Source organism: Habropoda laboriosa, unplaced genomic scaffold, assembly GCF_001263275.1.
Source record: "Habropoda laboriosa isolate 0110345459 unplaced genomic scaffold, ASM126327v1 scaffold36, whole genome shotgun sequence".
NCBI lineage: Eukaryota > Metazoa > Arthropoda > Insecta > Hymenoptera > Apidae > Habropoda > Habropoda laboriosa.
Window position 1 is genome coordinate 1,215,912 of NW_017100155.1, and position 8,498 is coordinate 1,224,409.

The window sequence follows — 8,498 nt, forward strand, 5'->3', positions numbered from 1 at the left end:
GCAGAACGGCAACAACAAACAAAAGCAAAAGGGTTGAACTCCGGAGGATGGCGAGAATCTCTCTGCCATAAAGATTCGTATCGCTCTGGAAACGTCGAGCTCCTCTCTTCTCCAATTCCTCTCTCTTTCTCGCACATCCACTTTTTCCATCTCTCCTCGTTCCTCGTCCCTCCGCCGAGATCATCCCTAAGAGAGGAGCGAAGAGGGCGAGCACGAGGGCAGTGGGCGTCCCTTTTTCGAGATTTACGACGATTTAATCGTACAATTAATCTAACACCTTGTTGCAACAACACCTCGTACCCGCGTATCTCCGTTACCTCCGACTCTCCACGATTCCAGGGGAAAAAACGTCGAGCCGTCTGCTCCAGGAAGGAAGAAAAGGTTGGCGGGACGGAAGGGGGGGAACGGTGGACGGATCGACGAAGGAGCAGCACTCCGGCTCTTTCCTTTCGATCTATCGTGGCTAAATCGCTGGCAGAAAAGGAGTACCGCGGTGTTAAAGGGGAGTAACTAACCAAAGCGATCCGGCCAAGGGTGCACGGAGACCAGCGAAGGAAATAGCGGGAGTGGGAGAGGGGGAGAAGTGGTGAGCGATTTTTGCGGCACTGGATAGAGCAGTGGTGCGCAAAATTCATTTTTAATGATGAAGCGTTGGAGATTGCCTCGAGGCAGCTTATTTGTGCGATATTTTGTTGCTTTTTTTTTTTTCTTTTGTGTGTGGTATTCGTGGTTGTGTAATGTGTGCGAATTGGGTGAATGGGAATTTATTGACGAGTAAGGATTTTGAAAACTATTAAATGTGGCGGAAAATTGAGGAGATTAGTAGAAACTAAGCTTTAATACACTTTTCAAATTAATTCTTTTGTTTTTTATTTTTATAGCATATTAATGGTTATGTCGTGAGCACGAATTAGGTGAATGGAAATTCATTGACGAGTAAGGATTTAGAAAATGATTAAATGTGGCAAAAAATTGAAAAATTTGGTAAAAAGTAATTTTCCCTGTTTGTTAACTTGTATATAATATTAATGGTTATGGAATGTTTACGAATTATGTGAATGGAAATTTATTGACCAGTACCTAAGGATTTTGAAAATGTGGCAGAAAATTGAGTTTGGTAGAAATTAAACTTTAGTACACTTTTCAAAATTAATTTTCTTTTTAAATAATATTAATGGTTATGTCATGTAGACGAATTATGTGAATGGAAATTTATTGACAAGTGCCGATTTTGAAAATGGTTAAATGTGACAGAAAATTGAGGAGTTTAATAGGAATTAAATTTTAGTACACTTTTCAAATTAAATTTCTTTTTTAAAATTTTTATAGAATATTAATGGTTATGTCATGTGCACGAATTAGGTGAATGGAAATTTACTGACCAGTACCTAAGGATTTTGAAAATGTGGCAGAAAATTGAGTTTGGTAGAAATTAAACTTTAGTACACTTTTCAAAATTAATTTTCTTTTTAAATTTTTAAATAATATTAATGGTTATGTCAATGGAAATTTATTGACCAGTACCTAAGGATTTTGAAAATGTGGCAGAAAATTGAGTTTGGTAGAAATTAAATTTTAGGACACCTTTCTAATTAAATTTCTTTTTCCTAATTTTTATAGGATATTAATTGTCATGCCATGTGTACGAATTAGGTGAATGGAAATTAATTGACCAGTACCTAAGGATTTTGAAAGTGTGGCAGAAAATTGAGTAGTTTGGTAGAAATTAAACTCTAGTACACTTTTCAAATTAAATGCACTGCAATCTTTTTCCTTTTATTATACTTTGGATGTTTGCACGAAACAGATAATCTCACTTCACAAAAATGAATTATCACAGAATGTCGTATTTGATGATTTATGCACTTCGCAACTTACATTGACGCAACGATATTTTTAAGTGAAAGAAAAAAATGTAAAAAAGTGATTGAGAAATACCGTAAAGGCGGGGCTAACTTTTTGTTATATTTGTATGCAATTAATTTCACGTCGAAGCTACACTCAGTTTTGCATTAACTCTATATTTTCGAATACTTCGACGTCACGGTAATTAAAGAATGCATTGAAAGCTTAATGTTGCCGGTACGTACCTGCTTACGTCTCAGCTTTAACTCGACCACCTTGAATACTTTCCTTCTTCTTAAATGGTAGGAAAAAACAATTAACGCAGATAATATTCATCGAAATAAACCGCTCATTTTACGATTGATGAGATGTCCTTTCTTGAACTTTTAAGAATTTCTTTCAAGTCCATCTGTCGTCCATAAAATGACTGCAAAATGATGATAAGTCTCGGAGTCCTTTCGTCTCGTACATGGAAGTTACTGTAACTCTTGAAATTATTAATTATTTCAATCTCTCGATAATTATTAAATTATTGACAAAATTAATACTTCGATTTCACGATACCCGATTTTATCAGATAGATCAGTTTTTACTCGGCGCATTTCAAATTTCCTATAAAAATCTGATAATTTACTAAAAAATCTACTACAACAATCCGCTAAAATAAATGTTAGCAAACATTCTTGCAAACATAGAAATTACTCTTCAAATTCGTTCAAACATATTTTGCAAAGAAGTAAAATAAATTATTCATCGAAAATTAATTCCAAAAAATGTTGTCATACGTGCGAAAAAAGTCTAATAATTCACCAGAACGATCCACTAGAATAAGTTTTACAGAGCATTCTTGCAAACATAGAAATTACTCTTCAAATAGATTTTCGAAAGAAACAAAAGAAACTACTCAAAAATTAATTCCAAAAAGTTTTACCATTCACACAAGAAGAGCTAATAATTTACTGTAATAATCCACTGAAATAAATTTTGCAAATATGGAAATTACTCTTCAAACTCGTTCAAACACATCTTCCAAAGAGATAAAATAACTTACTCGTCGAAAATCAATTCCAAAGAATTTGATCAAAGGACCTTATCAGCCGAGAAAAATTTCGATCGTTATTTCTCAAAATGTAAAAGTAAACGTTCGAGGATTTACACGGGACCAATGATTGCGCATCACTGATCTGTAGGGTAGTCTGTATTCTTATGAGAGTGTAGGCACGTATAGTTACGTAGAATAAATGAATCCTCCAGTTATTTTATCGGGCAGCCATTGTTTTGCGATCTGAGAGCGGTCCCGTGGCCGACACTCTTAAGCAGATGTAATTTAAACGTGGATGTGTTTCGCTCTGGATCAGGAAAAATCGGTATCGTGCCTGTTTTAACGCTCCTCGAGATAACGAGTCGATAACAGGGGTTGGGGTGAACTTAAAAATTATTAGGCACAGATATCGTTCGAAGTAAACCGTGTTAAACATTTCTTCCTACACGTGTAGTGTCTTGGATAAATTTACGGTTTTCCCGTTTTACACGAGGAAGTGATTGTTAAAAAATTAAATTCCCTTGGTGTTAGATAATTAATCGCTTTCTTCGTTATCCTTGATTATTTTCTGTGAAGACGGTAATAGAACGGTTTCTTTTAACGAAGTTTATTTTTGTTCTTGAAAGGAGGAAAAATATTTCATTTTCCTTAAGTGTCTTGTGTATTATCTTTTATTGCGCGTATAAGCAATATCTGTTTGTGGGATTGTAAAATTTTATTGCCTACTTATCTAATATCGTGACACTTTTAAAATGTTAAAAGGTTATTTAAGTTTTACCTCTGTTATCAATAGTAGGCAGTATTTCATTAGAGACTCCCTAAAACCCAAAGACTGTTACACAAATTACAAAATAAAAGAAATATTTTTCGTTGCTATACGGTCGAGTAATTTATAATTTTTTTCCATGAAAAATTTCAAACCGATTTTCTGAAAAATTTTGTTTTATTAATTGTGTCACTCTTTTAGTAAATTGACGATATAATACTTTACGTACGAATATAACGAGTATCTAATTTTCCCAAAATTGAGCCTCGGATGAACAAATTTTATTCTGTACATTTATTATTCATTTTTGCACGAAGAATCACTTTCTGCACACTAACGGCTGTGATTAATAGTTACGAACTGCAGTGTAAGCACAGACAGCAACAGATTTTCAAATCCAATTGAGCCCAACTGAACTCCACTCCAATTTTAGAATCAAAGGACATGCTTGATGCTCAATTTTTCCCAAATAAAACAAATTTAACAAATTGTATTTGATAGAGTTACTCACTTTGTCTTTTGAGTGGCTCAATTTTAACAAAAACCACACAAAAACCTGCAGTGGAAGTGCCACTTGGTCTGGGAGTATTTTTCATATTTTTATACATGCATTTCGTTACTTTCTTGTGTCATTTATCGCATTTTAATTATGTCTATTGGAAATGGGTTATGAAAATGAAATAGTCTTTTTATCTTGCGATATACTATTTATTGACGGACTCAGAGGAAACGTCTTTACGCTATTGAATGCTCTAAAGGACTGTCTCTGGGCACCCAAAAAGAAAGTTGGGGTCCCCTTATACCTTTAGTTTATGGTATGGCATTGTGCAGTGCGTGACTCGAAGACGGACACCAGACAGATCTGGTGGAAGTCTTAGTGCCTTTGTTTAAAATAATTCGGAGACATTTTTGTCCTCACTTGATTATTTCCATAGGGTGTTGCTAGAAATAATCCAACAATGTCAGTTGCATTGATCATAGTTTTGTTGAAAAAAAATCGACAAGAAAATGACTTCTCACACCTTCATATTTTTATATTAATGTATACATATTTTTGTGTCATTTGTCGCATTTTAACTATGTTAATCACATTAACCACATTTCTGTCTAAGAAAAATCGACAAGAAAATGCCTTCTTAAATCTTCATATTTTCACATTTGTACATATACACTACCGGCCAAATGTTTCGAATCACTGTGCACTGCAAGTTGCCCAAAAATTCCCCAAAGAGGTAGCATTTATAATAATTTTCCAACGAATTTTTGATCATTCAAATCAATAAAGAATTAGTAGCAGATTCAATATTAATATAAATTGGCAGGTGCCTTACTCGGAGCACTTATTTATCTTATTCAACTTACACTACCCACGTCAATTACATTTTCCTAAAAAAAAAAAAAAAACCAATACAAAAATATTTCTACCATTTCCTCACCAAAAACACAGTTCATCACCCCGTACAAAGCATTTCCCAACGTCGCCTCAGAAAATCAGTACAAACAAACAGACAGAGAGAAACCGTTCTGAAAAGAGCATCGGATACATCGATTAATGCAACCGTCGACCTGCCGACAGGGGCGAATGGGGAGTGTCGGTTAACGGAGGCGAATCGGCGAAAATTCCACGCACGTAGAGAAGCGTGGAACCGACGCGACGCCGAGCCGTGCGGCTGCACCTGCGGGTCCGCATGCGTTTGCACCTCTCTCGCGGCTCCTCCGCGAGTAGAAGCCGTCCACGGCGTTGTTCCCCGCCGATATAGAGACTGCCGTGTGCACGGGGACACCCCCGCAAACGAGCGGACCGCTCGCGCGGGCGCGCGCGTGTGTCCGTACGACCAAGGACAACAACATTCTCCGCAAAACTAATTGCCAGGTAAGTATATACGAGCGACGAGCCCGCTCGAGCGCGGCTGAACACGCGCCGATACACCTTCACGTGAACCCGCGCGCACCACGTTACCGCGGCAGAGGCGCAAACGAGAGGAACAATGAGATGCCCGTGGAGATAGGGGCGCGAGGAGGAGGCGTTCGAAGAGTAGAGGGGAACGAGGAAAAACCACGCCGAGGGAGAGGAATTCGAGGGACCGAGGGTGGATATCGATGGTTCGGGATAGAAATGAGAGAGTTGGGAAACTGATGTACTTTAAGGAGTTTGGAAAGACGTCCTGTGGAAGTAGGATTGTCGATTGGGATGTTACCAATCTGTAGAAAGGAATAGAGAGCATTGAAATTTGGGATTGTTCTGCGTGAGATTTCGACACTTCTGTGTTTTAGGTTAGGTACGATGTTCGGGGGGAGAAACTTCTTTCTTGTGGTTGCAGCACTTGAAAGTCACTAAATAAATACGAAATATGATTGGTGACGATTGTTGAAGAATTTTTGGGGGCAGATGTGGGGGTTAATCGGACATTCTTATAGGTCAACTTACTCTGAGAATGCTCGAAAATTTTTTCGTACATTCAGCATTTGGTTATGCTTGTTTGGAGTTAAATTTTGTCGAAGTGGAGAGCGAACGAGCATTTTACACCTTAAGCAAATGTATTACTGTTATTGGCTAATGTGATAACATCGACGAATTGAATCATATAGAACTACGTGACGGGGATTTTGACAGAGTGATCGAAGTATAGTTGATGGAAGCGATAGGGTGAGATTGTAAATTAACCCTTTTGTGACATAATTATTGTTTTCGAGAATTTTTTATTCATCGACAGATCGTAGCGTTTTTAATGAACACTAAATTGCGGTCAATTTTTGTTTAAGTATTGAAGTGGAAAATGTGCGTCTCACTGGAATCGTTAAGTGACGACAGATTTATCGGTTCCACCGACTGTACAATACCGCTGGACACCTTTCCAGCTCTGCACAGTACGATTCGGGGATGGAATGGAGAAAGCAAGCGGTGAGAACTTCGAAGGAGTGAATAAGGAAGCGAGGTGAAGTTGTTTAGAAGAGACAGATACAAAAGATAGGAGATGATGTTGGAAGCAAGATACGGAAGAAGGAAGAAAAATGGAAACGAAGAAACACGGAACAAAGAAGAGCTGCACGATAAGATACTCTTTTTCCTCTCAGGGTTTTTCCAAGTCCAGTTCGATGTAGCATCTAAATCACACACATTATGTACTTTACAGCTATTACGCCAATTTTCCATCTGGCAGGCAAAAGCCGAAATGGGGATTCTCATGGGGGACTCAGGATGCCAACATTAGTAGTTGGAAGAAATAAGTAAGAGAAAGTGAGGAAGTTTGTGTAGGAAGTGAATTTTGAGAATAGAAAAAGTGTAGGATTATGAAAAAAAGAAAGAAAATAATGGCTTTGTTAAGGGAATATTAAAAGCGAGGAAAGAATGACAGAGGCAAGATAATTGACTTGAGGCTGAAGAAACGGAGTGAAGGAGATGGTATGGAAGTGTAAAGGAGAAATTTGAGAAAAAAAATATCGATACAATACCGAAAAGTAGTAAAAGGGAATAAAGAAAAGGGATAATTCAGAGAAAAGATGGTTAGCATGAGAAATGAAAAAGAGGTATTGAACTGAAATGCGGGTTAACGCATGCGAAGAAACGACTGCGAGCAGTGAGACCTTCGTGTGGCCAAATAAAGGGAAGAACGTCGAAAATATAAGAGAGACTCTTCTGGAAAGACGAATGAGAGAATAATTCGTGTGTCAAAGGAGAAATATTAACAGTAGAGGTAAGAAAAGAGTGATAAGAGCGATGTTAATAAGAATGAAGAAGTGAGAAGAACGGAGGTGAATTATGGGACCACCATGGCGGGCGAATAAAAGAAAAATGAGCTTAAGTAAGAGGTGATACTCGAGGGAAGAAGGCAGAACACTGATTATGACATGGGTAATTTAAAAAAAGAAGATATTACGTCGGTAGGAAAATTGAACAGAAACAAAAACTGTCTGTGAAGTGATAGAAAAACTAGATTTATCGATTGAGAAAGAACTAAAATAGTAAAATTCTTACTTAAATAACAAAATAATACTTTATAACTTAAGTTTGAACTTGAATAATAAAATAAAATCTAAATCACAAAAAGAGATAAAACTTAGAGAAGAAGATAAAAATATATTAAAAACGATGTGGAGAAAAATGAAGAAAAGAAGAGAAGGACAAAGATGTCTCAAATGGAAGACAGTAGAAATAAGAAAAAAGAAGTAAACCGAAAAACAGTAAAATTCAAAAAATTAAATAAGATTTCATTTAAAATATTTTATTTATTTGCAGTATTTACCGCAAAATGCACTCAACTTTTAAACCTAAAGCAGCTCAACAAACAAAAAGAAGACAAAGACAGTACCTTTCAGAGAACGAAATTTTCTAAAAAAAAAGGAATCAAAATTTATCTAAACAATTAGAAGAAATTCCTGGAAAAACAATGGTAAAGGAAAGAAGATGAAGTCTGGGTGAAGTAGAAGTGCATGGAAAATCGAGAGGGAAAGGTTGGAAGTAAACGAGCGAGGAAGAGAGAGAGAGAGGGAAGAAAGAAAGGGACAAAGCAGAAGTATAGCCTGTATATAGCATAGAATTTATTGCAGGGACCGGGTTGGACCGCGTTGAGGAGCAACAGAGAAAGGGATACTCGTACGAGAGCGCATAATTTATGCTCTCATTATGCGACAACCAAGATTCATTACGGGCAACAAGCATTGTCGCGCCGATTCGGAGATCGATCGTGGCTCGGTAAGTAAATGCACGAACGATGATCAGGTACCCGTATTATTTTGCGTAAAGTAATCTGATTGTATAAATAAACGAAGAAGGTACTTATGCGTTGCTCGAAAAAATAGGCGAACATTAAATGGGAAATAATATTAAGTTAAAAATATTTTTGA